We start from the raw sequence: 14,558 nt of genomic DNA on the forward strand, positions 1-14,558 counted from the left end.
AATCTAATTTAATTTTAATTTTTGATTTTAATAAATTATTGTTTTTTTTTTACATCTGATTGTCTTTTATATTCATTTTATGTTAATCTCTCAATTTTTAATATGGGTGGGGACCCACCTGAAATAAAATTATTTTATTTTTTATTTATTAAACCTTAGATCAAGCCCCTCCCAAACCAAACCCTGGATCCGCCACTGCATACATATGTGCTCTCTATTAATAGCAATAGAGAAGAACGTTTATCGTTTGCTTTAACCTATACTCTACAGGCTGCTGGCAGATGCAACTGACGTTGGCGGCGATTTCTTGAATACCCTAGGTAACTACTTGTAACCTGATATTGAATTCTGCAGGAATCTCAATATATTAATTGTATTCAAATGCACAGATATTGTATGGCAATTTATTTTTAAAAATAAAATATATCAATGTTTATGAGACCTGTAATGACCGAAAAATTGTAAACTCTAAACCAGCTAACTGGTTCATTTCTCTTTTAGTCGGTATTAAGGAATTAAAAAAAAAAACACATTTTTGTACACCTAACAAAATTATAAACAAGAACAAAAAACACTAGTGTTTTATAGCACACAGGCACAATTGGCGGCCTTATCAGCGAAAAACGATCTCTGCCAGGCAACCCAACAAAGGAAAGGGATAAAAAAAATAAAAACAGACTATAGGGTTAGGTTGTACCTACACAAGAAGAAGTGGTATAATATACACAAATAACAAATGTAACCAAATTAAAAAAATACTAATCATTTATCATGTAAGTATAAGCCATATAACACAAAGGAAAATAACTCAGAAGTAAAAAAATGAACAACTTAGGGTGACATAAAATGCTCGCCTCTCTCAAAGGAAGTCTTTTGAAAATCGAAATATAAGAAGTCCGACAAGGAAATAGCCAAACACAAATTTATGTTACTTAGATTAGACTAAGAACTAAATAATGATTGTAAATAATTACCATAACCAATCAAAATTATCGTGACATTTGTAAACAAACATTTTTATCCTCAGAAGTTCATCGACCATATAATTTCGAATGATTTGTATAAAATATGTTCATCGATTTACATAATAGCGGACCTAGTGTTTAAAAATAAAAGCACATTTATTTGTATTAATGATTAAAATAAAAGTCCCGCATTGTTTGGCTTCGTGAATAAATTAATTTCAATAGGTACATAAATTATTATTGATACGAGTATAATAATATTGATAAAAATCTCAATCGATAACAAATATTTTTTAATGGTTTTCTTTTTTTATTGCTTTGTCTTTGGTGTACAATAAAGTGTATTTGATTTGAATTATATCGAAGAGAATAAATAAGACAAGAGTGATGAAATATTTGCATTTTTACCTACCTACCTATAAACCTTTCGCTACGCATCTTGGTGATCAGGCCCCGCATATTTTGTTGAATAGGTACAACGTAATGTCACGATTATTACCTGTCATCGACAAATTTCACAATACCTATTTCTTCCTGTCTTTATGACTCTTTGCTATGTTCACATTTTTTTTTGTTTTTGTGAATGTCATGGCCACTTTTATCAATATTCTTATAAGTAAAAGTGTATAAAATTGTACAAGTTTATGACTGTACCTATACGGTATATACGAGTATGTATATTGCTAGTGCCCTTAATAAATAAATAAAATAAAATGACCTGTCCTGTTACAACTTTTATCGCATTTAGAGATGTACAGTAAAAACGTCTTTCGCACTTTTCAGCCAAGTTTTTGAAAAGATTATACAAAGAGTATTTAACATGGCTACTTTTTATGCCGGAAAGAAGTTAGCCCTTGACTGCAATCTCACATGACGGTAAGTGTTGTTGCAGTCTAAGATCGTAGCGGGTTAACCTATTTGTGGTCGGTTTCTGTAATGGTTTACGCGGCATCGTACCCGAACGCTTTATCGCTTAGCGGCACGTCTTTGTCAGTAGGGCGGTAATTGGCTAAGGCCGAAGCCTCCCACCAGAATAAATCTATAGCTAGCCTTAAATTAGTTAGTATTAGAAATTAAACGCGTGCCAGTATTAAAAAAAAATAACTGGTTTATTCTTGAGAAGTTTTAGAAGTTCGCTGATTTGCATGCTCTATACATAAATACTATTCATTGCACGCATAACATTATGCAATGAAATCTTGAAATGCTGTCAGCCATCTGGATGCCGTCCCACCTGCTACCGGTTTGATTTTTCGATACACTTTTTATGGGTTCAGTACTACATACCTACTTAAGAGTTTTTGCGTGAAATCTTGTTTTACAGTTTTTAAAGTAAGTACATATGCAAAAGTGTGTCTGTTTGTTGCCCATCTCGACGAAAACAGTCGTGCAAAATCCTGAAAATGGACTCAGGATACTTTTTGTCCGAGAGAACATTCGTTCCTATATATTACGTTCGGCTCAACCTCTAAACCCAATTTGACAAAATTTTGACCAAAGATAGCTTTCCCGCTGGAGATATAAGAACAAAGGATACGTACTTCAGATTCTTTGTTTGTTCTTTTTCGCTTTGATAAATTAAACAATTTACTTAGCTCTTTTAAAAAAACACCGCGGAGCCGATTGTTTTTTTTAAATCATTGTGCATGTTTGTTTACAAGCTATATCTTAGCAAAATATTATTAATTCCGTTTTTTCATTAAACCATTCATACTAACGCTTTGCTTTCTGGGAAGGTTCGATCTCCAGAAAACAAGCTATCTCTGTGCCCAAATTCATTATGATCAGTGCAATAGTTCGCCAATCATAGCGAGCGAACAAAATAACACCTTTTTGCATTTATTATGTTTAAAAAGTTTAGTAGAACGTAAAAGAAGCGGGCAGAGCCATTTAAAATATAATATGCCTAGGTATGATATACCTACATGTGTTTTACACGGAAGAGGTTATATATCTATACGAACTAGATATGTACGAACTTCTATATAGATGCCAAAGCATTGTGTGTTCTATTACGTATTAAATGGTTTACGACTTGTGAACCGTTAAGTGATAAAAGTTGTACGGGCGATCGATGTTATGGTATTATTAACAGTGATCGGAAAAGGTATAGTCTTAATACTATAAGTTGGCGTGCAAGTACCTATACTATGGAGTTGATAACACCACCAAATAATTTCATTTATACTATGATATTGTACCTAATCGTGTGGTAACGGTCGATCGTAATAGGTACACCACAACACCTGTTCCCGCGGGTGTCGTACAAGGCGACTAAGGGAATATTACAGGAAACGGGCAGCAGCCTCCTCTGTGCTACTACTACGGACTACCATATACATACTGCGATCACCAATCAAAATGGAGAGCCCTTTAGTAAAGCATTAGACTGTTATTTACTATTGATGATTATAGGTACATATTACTGCAGCTGGAAGAGGTAGAGTCGAAATAAATAATGCTGGTGCCAAGATATATGCCATGGAGTTGCGTAAACCACCAAATACAGATACAATTATTATCAATTTATTATTATTGAATCTTTTACTTCTGAGAATTGGTACCAGGCAATATTACTCGATTTTTTATGCAAGGCATTGCGTTTTATTAGTTAACAGGCTGTGAACAGTTAAGTTGTAAAGTTATACGGGCGATCCATATGATAGTGTTAATGTCAGTGATCGGAATCTGTGCAGTCTTAATAATTACACTTGAAGTAATTAAAACAACCAAATACTTATATTCATTTATTTATGAGTCCCATAATGTACTTGTAAATTGTAGTATTACGTTCTTGTTACGTTACTTGCTAGGAAGCAGAACAATTTCCTAATATTTAAGTACAATTATTATTAATTGTATTACTTAAGTAGGTAGGTACTTATATACCTACTGGTTTCTAGTAGGTATATAAATACCTACGTACTTAACTGTTTTCGGTTTTACGTGTATAATAACGTCCTCAGAGAGAGATCAAATCCTCAGATATGAGATATATGAATATATATAAAAGGTATTTTAAACCTAAATGTTCGAACACCTATGCATGCTACTGATTTCCATTATATCCCATGTTTTCCATTACTTCCATTATGTAACGTCCGTGATGATATTTCTGCCCTTGACACGTACAGTCTATGTGCAACAAACTCGAAATCGCTATTATTTCGTAACTTTAATTCAAAGCAGTAAACTAAACGAATACTATTTTTTAATCGATTAAAAATAAAAAAAAAAAACGTAATTAAATAATAAAAGACGTAATCCCTGGTTAGTCATAAATTACGTAAATAAATAAATAATAAATATACTACGACAATACACACATCGCCATCTAGCCCCAAAGTAAGCGTAGCTTGTGTTATGGGTACTGAGATAGCTGATGAATATAATACAAATAAATACTTATAATATACAGATAAACACCCAGACACTGAAAAACATTCATGTTCATCACACAAACACTCTCCAGTTGTGGGAATCGAACCCACGGCCTTGGACTCAGAAAGCAGGGTCGCTGCCCACTGCGCCACTCGGCCCAAAAAAAAGTTAAGAAATTACCTATCAATATTGGGACAATATTTGATTACATAGAGTTAAAGTATAGCCTAGGTAAAATTCACCCGTCGAAAGAATGCGTTCCTAACACCTTTCAGTTGGTCATATAAAGCAAATAAAACAAAATTAAACAGTTGCCAACAGCATCAAAAAGTGCAATTTTTTAAAAAGATTTGGTTATGGCTTTAATTAATTTATAGCAATAATCTTAAAAAAAAAAAAAATCTAAATTGACATAATAATATAGGTAGGTTTTAATTATATGATTAATTGGTAGGGCAAATGAACAATAAAAATGCTCCGTTCGTGAAGAAAATTCGTGTATGCCAAACCTTTGTAATAGTTGTCCAGACATTTCAATAAATGTCTGATTTCTGTATTAGCAATGACTTTACTCACCTGTCACATGAGGTCAACAAACTATAAAAAACCTGACTCAATAAATAAGATTATACGATGCTATGAAAAAAATACTCCTTTTGTTATACGCTACGAATATTTTAATAGGATGCGACAAATAAACAAAATGATATTTTATTTTCATATCAAAAAATATACTTAGAGACTTTATAAACATTTAAATACATCATATTACAACATTTTTTTTATGTTACAACATCGTGCTCTCATTGACTCTTGAATCAGCTTTACCTCTCCTGACTCCTAACTTAAGCTAACCTAACCAGTCTCTGATAAGTTTAGGATTTATTCATTCATTAATCACGAGTCTTCTCTCACATTGGGCAGGCTTTTGGCCTTAGTTTACGGCTTTGAAAGTGCTGATTTTTGGGCTAGCTAATAGCTATCTATATAGGATATCGGTGTTTGAACTGTGACTAGCCTCTTCACTGGCGAAGACGCAGCCAATGACATCTGACTCTTTTAAGCCTTAAGGCTCAACCTAGTGCTAGGTTCTGCTCTCGCGCGACCTTCTAGTGACACTGCAGCAGCCATTCTAGGTTAAATAGTAACACACAAGCGGATAAGTAGAACAACGCACTCGTTTTGTTCTCACTGTCGCAACTAGGCCACTCTACCCTCCAAAAAACAGACATCTATAGATGAAATCTAAGATTTTGTGTGCCGTAACGTTACGGTCGGACATTGCGCTCATCCTGGAAGTTTTAACGCGTTCCGACCTTACGTACTTCCTCCTAAACCAGTTTTATTCTAGGCCAAAATTATTTGATTTATTGCATAATCATATTACCATTCCATTAAGTATTATTGTGCTAATAGAAAATATATCCCAGCTATCCATCAACAGGGCTTCACATTTTGTCCGGTGGGAAGTTTAGCAGCGGCTAGCCGTAAAGACATAACAACGGTATAATTTTGATTAGGGAATTAAATTAATTATCGCATACCGCAACTATGTGTGATTTAGCGACATTTAACAAACTTACCGACATACCAAGGTTACAGTGGCCCTTCTGTGGATGTATTATTGAATTAATAACTAAATATTCACACACAAAAGGAAGATAAAATTAAAAAATACCGGTGTATGTCAAATAGATAATAGATAGCTCCTTTAAAACTAGACATATCTTTTTAGACTCTACCAAATAATAATCATTTAAAAACAAAATTATAATTATATCATAGAAGCTAAATAATTAAAACCGCGTGTAAATCATAGCCATGACTGCGCTCAGCTAACCAGCACCGATTGAGATGCTCATATTCATAACGATTGCATCACTGTATATATTATATACACACACTGTATAACAACCACAAATATTGATTTTTGGTTTGTACATTTTGAGAGGAAAAATTTAATAAGTGGCGTGAAAGCCAAAGTCTTGTACAGAGTGCGTTTCTATTAATAATGACTTTTGGCAACACTTTGGTCGCTAAACATGGACCTCGTCTGTAAATTCAGACTCATGGTATCTCATGAATCAAATGGAGAGGGCTAAGGTAGGGAGTATTATTACTTTATCAAACTAACCAGAAATGAGTAGTTCCTAAAATATGCAAAGAAGGCGAACATAGGCTGCATAACGGCAGACAAACAGGAAATTTCAGTTAAAGAAGAATAATTAATATTAACGATAGTGGAAGTGGTGTTATATATTATAAAACACAGTAGAAGAACGAAAAATTGATGAAGTGGTAACCATAATCTAATAACCATAACCTAAAACCATTCTTCTAAATGTGGCCTGCGCTAACAATAAAAGAAACAACAACCAAATTCAAATAAAAACTAGATCATGTAACATACACCATTATTTGTACCAAACATGTTCTAAAATCTAATAAAACAATACAATCAAACCAACACGCAACACCTGGTACCAAATTTCATACAAACCAGTTTAGTGCTTGAATAATTGTTATGAAACGCATAGCTAACATTTTAGTTACAGAGTCCGGCTGAATTGATTAGCTCTAGCCTCTAATCCAATGCTATGCCAATTGTTTAATATTTTGTGATTGTTGTAAAATTTTTGCACCTTCGGGGTCAACTGTATTAAATGTCGAGTACAGAAAATAATCCCAAGAAAATAAACATTAAATGGAATCTGTAGAACAAGATGATGTAAATTAATTTAATTCTCAACTATAGACAGTACGTTTTACTGGTTTTATTCAGAAAATTGTGGACGAACACGTGGTTGTATCACATGAAGAAATAGAATAGAATTAGTATACGTCATAAATCATGGTTTAGCATACTGTTTATTTTTATTTTTGCTATTACAGTCTTATCTTTAAATTCTTTGGAGGTCGGGGCTGCTTTGAAGTGTCCGTCAAACTCTGCTTGACTAAAACTTTCATCTTTACTATTTTCTACTTGTCGTTGTGCGACAGCTATCTGGCAAATCAGATCAGAACAACAATAGTTGATTGATCGCGTAATCTTTTATCTCTTCTTAGCTTAACGTGACCTGCTGTGTAGGGTTATAACGTTTCTTACATACTACATGTCTTTATTCTGACGCCATACCTACTACGTATTTACATAAAACTGTGTCAAGTGTTATCAGATGCAAGACCTTGACTTTATCAGCAATAGAAACTGTTCCTACGGAGTGTTCCTACTTACCTAGCTACCTGTCATTATCATCCAAATGCATGTCCAGCCCACATGTATGAAAAAAGCATGATATTAGGAATTTTAATGCAGCTTTGGAGATTTCTATTACTCGTAATTTAGTCGTTTGTTGCTGGCGAAGATTGGGACCCTGATAACTGACGTCATCCGGATGTGGGTCCTAACCTCGGTAGCATAGGCGTTCGGACTAGCATCTAGTTCAAAAAGCCTTACTTATACAAACGTCGACCCTAATGGTTTCCAAGTCATCACATGAGGCACCCCTAGTTTGACAAAACCCCCACCGATCTCGTCTAGCCCTGGGGTTAAACTCGAAGAGCCTTCGCGCTCGCCCCCATTCCCCAGTGACGCTATTACAACCCGTCAGTGACGATCAACCCGAAATTATCGTAATTTTTTTCATGCTCCTGCCTCAGTTCTAACCTCAAAACTACATAGGTTTGCAGGTTTACTGGTGTTAGTGATGGCAAAGCCTGGAAAAGATGGCATAACGCAATATCCGAGGAACTTAGAAAATTTTAGGGCTAAAATTCAAATCCTCAATGTCGGCAATCCGTTCAACGTTGTAGTACGAATGCAATTAAAGTAACCAACCCAATTCATATAGAGTGTATCACCTGTAGCAGAATCAAATATCTATCTATGGAACCAATATGAAGAAGAAATACGAAAGTGACTTTGCAAACCAGTTCAGCATGGATTAAAAGATTAGAATCTATATTTAACTTACTATAGAGCGATTTCCATCTGACCTTAGCAGTCCGTCAAGGATTAACGATGTACCCTACCTAATTTAAGATTGTCTGATAAAGTGATTCCATCAAGGCCATATTACATCGAGGGATCCCGAAACCTTAGTTTTCCTGAAATATTTTATACTCAGTCATTTTCAAGTTGCGCGCAGGGTTTTTCTCAGCAATAAACAGTGGCAAGGAAATGCAGATGACGTCATCAGCAAGAGCATACAGTACTGAAAACGCATTGTATGCTATTCGTCGTGTAGTATGCTATCGGCAGCCATTAATATTGCTAGCTACCTATTGCCTCTATTTCTTTTTTGTTAGAGCAAACACGATTCCTCTTCGTCAAGGCAGAAGATTTTTTCGCATGATTTTTGTAAGACATCATCATCTACTTCAACAACCCATTAGCGGCCCTGGGCAGTGGTTGAATGAGGTGTGTTTAGGCCGCCACAATTCTGGCCAAGTGCGGATTGGTGGACTTCTAACGCCTTTGAGAACATAATGGAAAACTCTTCGTTACAGAAAGTGGTATTTAATTGCTTTAAAAGCTAAATAACTTGAAAAGTTAGAGGTGCCTCGGCCCCCATGAAAGTGAAGCCGAAGTCCTAACTACTAGGACATCACCGCTTCATTCATTTTAAGACATGAATTTTTACAAGCGTCTACTGTAGTAGTTATTAACCTACCTACCTAATATCTATATAAATTATTTATTATTAGGATTCATATAAATAGCAATTTTGTGAAGGATGCGAATGAAACCTGATCTGGAAGATAGAAAATACGAATCAATCAATTTCCACCCTTGGATAGGTATCACGATCTTTAAAATACTTATATCATGTTGTAATTGCCATACTATAAGTAATTATTAATTTCGAATAAAGCTGCAACAAAATCGGTACCTACTTACGAAGCTCAAACAAAAATACCTAACACCATTAGATGTACGCACATTTAATTTTTAAGTACTATTTATAAAAACAATACATATTTGCAAGGATAACTTAGGTAAAAAGGATAACTATGTACCTACCTCTAGAATATAACCTACCTATCAAATAATAATTATTATAGAAAGGAAAATAGTAATTATTGATGAAAATTTTGCTAATCGAAAATTGGGTTAAGTACAGTCATTAAAGTTGCAATTCAAACAAAATATGTAGAGTTAAACTCGGCGAGCTTTATAGTAAGTAGGTAATTGTAGTAAAGGTTGTAGTGTATGTACACAGATATACATATACCGGATCTAAGCAACGCCAAAACGACGTTCACATTTTCTTCGTCCGCTTAACATTCCAGTGTTACAAGGTCGGAGAGATTCGACCACCATAACAAAAACTTACAAAACTAGTGTCTCAATAATAAAAAAGTAACGTTTCACAATTTATTCAGTTCATAAATACACCGTAACATGTTTAGAATGCGAATTGCCTTGCAAAAGTTGAACCTACTAGTAAACTATTAAATCGTGAAGCTCCAAAAAAAAGCTTACCGATATAAAGTGAGCCGCCACTAGATTATCCATCCATTGTGATCACTGGATAGAACTTTTTGTGTCACGTAAATAATGTTTGGATTTTGAGCACTACAACATCGGCACGGATATTCTGTCACTGAGAAAGAAACGCACGCTCATTCGGGTAGACGACTCGCGCATAACTGAAGCCTGGCGGCTGGCAAAACCGCGGCACCGTCAGAAACTTGCCTGGTCGGTCCGCGGCCTGCGCCTGCGCACCCAACGGATGGTCCGGTTTGGGTTGATTCGACTTCGCCTTTTGTCATACGAATATCGTCTTACAAAAATTACGCAATGAAATATTTGGATTAGTAGCTCAGTTAAAGCTGTTTTGAGTAAAAAAAAGGTTCCATTTATTACTTGCAATTGAGCAGCGTGATGGGTCATTGCACTAAAACCTTCTCCCCTATGAGAGAAGAAGAGTCTGTGCTCAGTGGGCCGCTATCAAGTTGATGATGATGACGACAATGTTGATATACTTTTTCCCATACAAACTATCTTTCCCCATTTGAAAAATAAGGGGAGTTTTTTTTAATCAAATGTTATTTAACTAACTTGCACCTACTTTAGAAAGCTACTTATTTGGCCTTAAAACTCTCCTTCGTGCCTCATAAAACACGTTAAGCCATCGGCATCTGACCCATTTATAATACCATACACTTGATAAACATTGCAACATTTCCTACGTATGAGTTCCATAAATAGGCCCACAAAGCCCCCTCTGTATACCTCTTCTGTAAGACAAAATACTTGTGCCCAGCAGTCTTAACATTGATGAAGAAAAATTTCACATTGCAATTTCAAATGCACATTTTAGTAATGTAATAAGGCACTAAGTAGGTTACATTACGATACTAAAATTACGTGAAACGAACTATAATTCATTGAAAACGATTTTAATAGGCCAGGCAATTACCTACATAGGGAGCGTTATTTAACTATTGGCTTGTTATGCGTGCGTTACTACACCGAGGAAAATGTTTTTTCAGATCAAATACATTTATCATTTCTTTCCTTAATATGCAAATTGTAGGTAAATTAAATCACTTATTGTCTAATGACGCAATATTGCGTTAACTTCCTTTAATAACGAAGTGCCTAATAATTCTTTATTCAAATTGAAATAAGTACGTATTATTAAGGTTTCTAAAAAAAGAACTAAATTCAGTCATCTAATTTAAAGTTCGTAGTGTTCCTTTATAAGCCCAGAGGGAAGGCAAGGCAAGAACTTCAGTAGTTTACTTCGTTTAGTTTTTAACATCAAATGTAACTTCACTACTCTATAGGTTCTGTTTACTTTGCTTCAATACCTATTAAGGATTTTAGTTCAGCCCGTCAGCCATTAAACTATATTAATTGAACAAATTTTTGTTATTTTATATTTTAACTCATAAGTAAAAATGAAGAGCTATCGAATTTCACTTAGAAAACAGAATGTGGTGACAAGTTGTATGAAAGTTTGAATTAAACCACAAGAAAGACAACAAATCTGTGCAAGATAAGAATCTTAGTAAATATAACGTAAAATGGATATGCCTTTCGGTACCAAATCCATGTTTTTTATTTCTTTTTTTTTTCATAGTCATAATAATATACGGACCCAGCAGTGTAAAACCATTGCCTATAAACAAAGCAACACTTCCATACTCCAGCGGGGCTAGTACAGGCAGGAGACAAAAAATATATCCCCCGATTATATCCCCAGACAAGGGATATAATTAGCGTGTCCACCTGCTAAAGCACGGGAACATGGAATTGGAGTAGTTTACCCCTGTTTATAAATAAATTATTTTGATATTATTTCCACGTGTGCGCCAATGCTCTGAGAAATGATAAAGCTGTAGGAGAATATACATTTTTATCCTTTCCCAGGGGAGATAATTGTCTCCTGCCCAAGCTGAGGTGTGTGCCTGTCATTACATCGGATGCCACTCCCGTCAGATCGGAACACAGCAGGGCGGCTTTTCGGCAGAAATAAGCAGGGCGGTAGTACTTCTGAGTTCTGTCACATAATACTTTACTGCTACCTGTATGACGTCAAGTATAGTCAGTACCGTCAACTCTTACGTTTCGGCTATGAGCAATTTTTGGATAACAACGAGATAGAGAAGCTACTAGTTCTTATGAGGAGCGATTGCCATCTGAACTCCAAACTGGGATACGCAACGTAAATAATACCTACTTAAGTGATTATTTCCATTTTTTAATACTTTTTAAAACTGCGACCGATAGCTTAACGTGCCACGGAGCCACGGAGAGTAGGGACAACAAAGTTTAGACTCCCTTCCATCTACCGACTTGGGTCAACGTAGAAACGCTCTCGTAAGAGTAAGATACTTGTTCCAAACATGTACGCTATGTACAGGGATGTGTTCGGACTTGCTCGACACGAAAAGTCGTTCGAAAAACGTTTGTTGTTGGTGAGAAGTTGTGGAACATGAAAATCAAAGATTGTTTAAAAAAACAGGGTGTGCCTTATTCTTAGGTACACCCCGAAACGGTTATAGCCCAGTGGGTAGGACTTCGACGTAACTTTCGGGGGACAGAGTTCGTATCCTAGCACGCACCTCTATCTTTTCTAAGTAATGTGCGTTTTAAACATTTAAAATATCACTTGCTTTAACGGTAATGGAAAACATCGTGAGGAAACGTCTTTGCCTGAAAGTTCTGCATTATGTTCCCAAAAGTGCGTAAAGTTCACCAATCCGCAGTCCACCAAAAGTGCGTGGTGGACTAAACCCGTCTCATTGTGGGAGCCGAGCCCTGCAGTGGGCCGGTAATGAGTTGATATAATGACTGACAGCCTACTCTGCTGCAAGAAAGAGAGCACAAACACAACGGGCACTGGGCTATATGGACTTTTAGACTGTCTTTAACCTTTATACTGTTATTGCAGTGTTAATTATACTGTTATTTGTAAGATCGTAAACATTTTCGCACCTAGTTATAAGTACTTAACCGCTTAGTACCTCGCACCTACATCTTAAGCCAATATTATATGAGTAACGCGTGTGGTCGAAATTCTACTGGTAATTATTATGTTTGTAATAGTAAAGAAATGCATCTATTAAACTGGATATGGAAAAATTATCGTCAGTGATTTTATAGCACCATTTACAGTTATCTTCTTTGACAATACGAAGGCCTTCGACCGAGTATAGCATAAGCCACTTATATCGAAGCCACAAGTCAATGGGTTATTTGTATTGGCTTGGGATGCTCAACAGAGTTAAGCGCGATTAAATGACAGCTGTATGAATAAAAAATGACAGCTGTGCAGCTGTATACAGTGTAAGTTTTGCCTCGGGCTAGGGCATCCTTACCCGACCAAACAACTCCATCTATGAGGACAAATTTGTATCCGAGCGGGCAGTTAACCTGGTCTATCCCAAATTGACATTTGGCTACCCTTAAGCACCGAAGAGAGTTTAGCTCCCTTCCTGGAGGAATGTTTAGAAGATTTATTAACATAAATTAACCTATCCTATCCTCTTCACATAATTGTACATCACTTTATAGAAACCAATTTCATCCATACCATCTGGATGCTTAGTATTCTCCTAACATCCGTCTCTTTTGCCGCGAACTTGCAAATTATTGTGGAACGGTCTTCCATGTACCTATCTGTGTTCTTCAATCACTTAATATCAGACTTAACTAGCTTGTAATAAAAACGCTTCTTTGATCTTTGCGCTAGGTTCTTTAGAGAACAACCTTCCATTTTAAGGTAAGGGAGTACTTCGTAGATTAATTCTACAGGTTAACATATTCTATGATGTGTTGCAAACAACCATACGGTAGGGTTTCCATAGGGTACTATAATTATTGACGAGTTAAATAATATATTTCCAACAATTTAACGTTAATAGGCAGTGTAAGTCTAGCCATAGGCACTGTTAAAACTTCCGGATGCCGTATTTTATTGATAGTGTAGGTGGATACCTACTTGGTAAGTTACTACTTTCCACAAATACAAATCCTGGCAATATGTTTCTAATTCATCACTTATCATGTAGGAAGACCCTAGTAACATAATAAATGAATGGTTAGACCTATAAACTTAATTCACACCTAGCTATCATCCTGTGGTTAAAGAGGCAGATGAAAGGTATTTACTAACTTTCTTATTAAAGAGCTGTTCTCTTTCATTATTCAAAATAAACAGATTTAAAAATCAAATTGTAAAGTTGGTGGTGATAAAATAGGGTTCCATCTATTTGAACCATACATTGGAGTTATTAACTGCAACACACTAATAAAATTATTTTAGGAAGAGAGGGTTTTGTTTTAATCAACGAATTTAAATACCCTATTTAGAATCATCATCATCATATCAACCCATTATCGGCCCACTATAGGGCAAGGGTCTCTTCCCACAATGAGAAGGGTATAAGTATTTGTATAATTTGGTACTATACACCACCGATATTATTCTTGATGCATATATAGAATTTAGAATATACTACTAAATCTCTTTACATTTAACTATTAATTTAAAACATAAAAAGAAAAGTAGTCCTGTTCCCTATTACGTATAAAAATCCTAATTAACATCGTAAATTGGAACGTTCAAAGAAACTGTAAACGTCAGAAGTAAACGTCATTCAAAATTGTTTGTTTTGCTGTTCAATGTTGATGTTAGGGCCGGAGTTCTAATTCAGTTTAGGAAATCGAGATCCTTTCTATAGTAATAATTTTAGTAA

The 14,558-nt window shown here is 35.3% G+C and overlaps 1 protein-coding gene across 1 annotated transcript in view; it reads right to left on the minus strand.

The window, feature by feature from the left end:
* The window catches only part of LOC120637182, a 134,720-nt gene extending 124,746 nt beyond the window's left edge, over nucleotides 1–9,974 (minus strand). Inside the window, exon 1 of the mRNA XM_039908866.1 lies at nucleotides 9,832–9,974. The gene's annotated coding sequence lies outside the window, so the exon portion shown is untranslated. The remainder of the gene's footprint in view (nucleotides 1–9,831) is intronic.
* Between the last annotated feature and the right edge of the window lie 4,584 nt (nucleotides 9,975–14,558).

This window comes from Pararge aegeria, chromosome 1 (genome assembly GCF_905163445.1).
Source record: "Pararge aegeria chromosome 1, ilParAegt1.1, whole genome shotgun sequence".
In the NCBI taxonomy this organism is placed as follows: Eukaryota; Metazoa; Arthropoda; class Insecta; order Lepidoptera; family Nymphalidae; genus Pararge; species Pararge aegeria.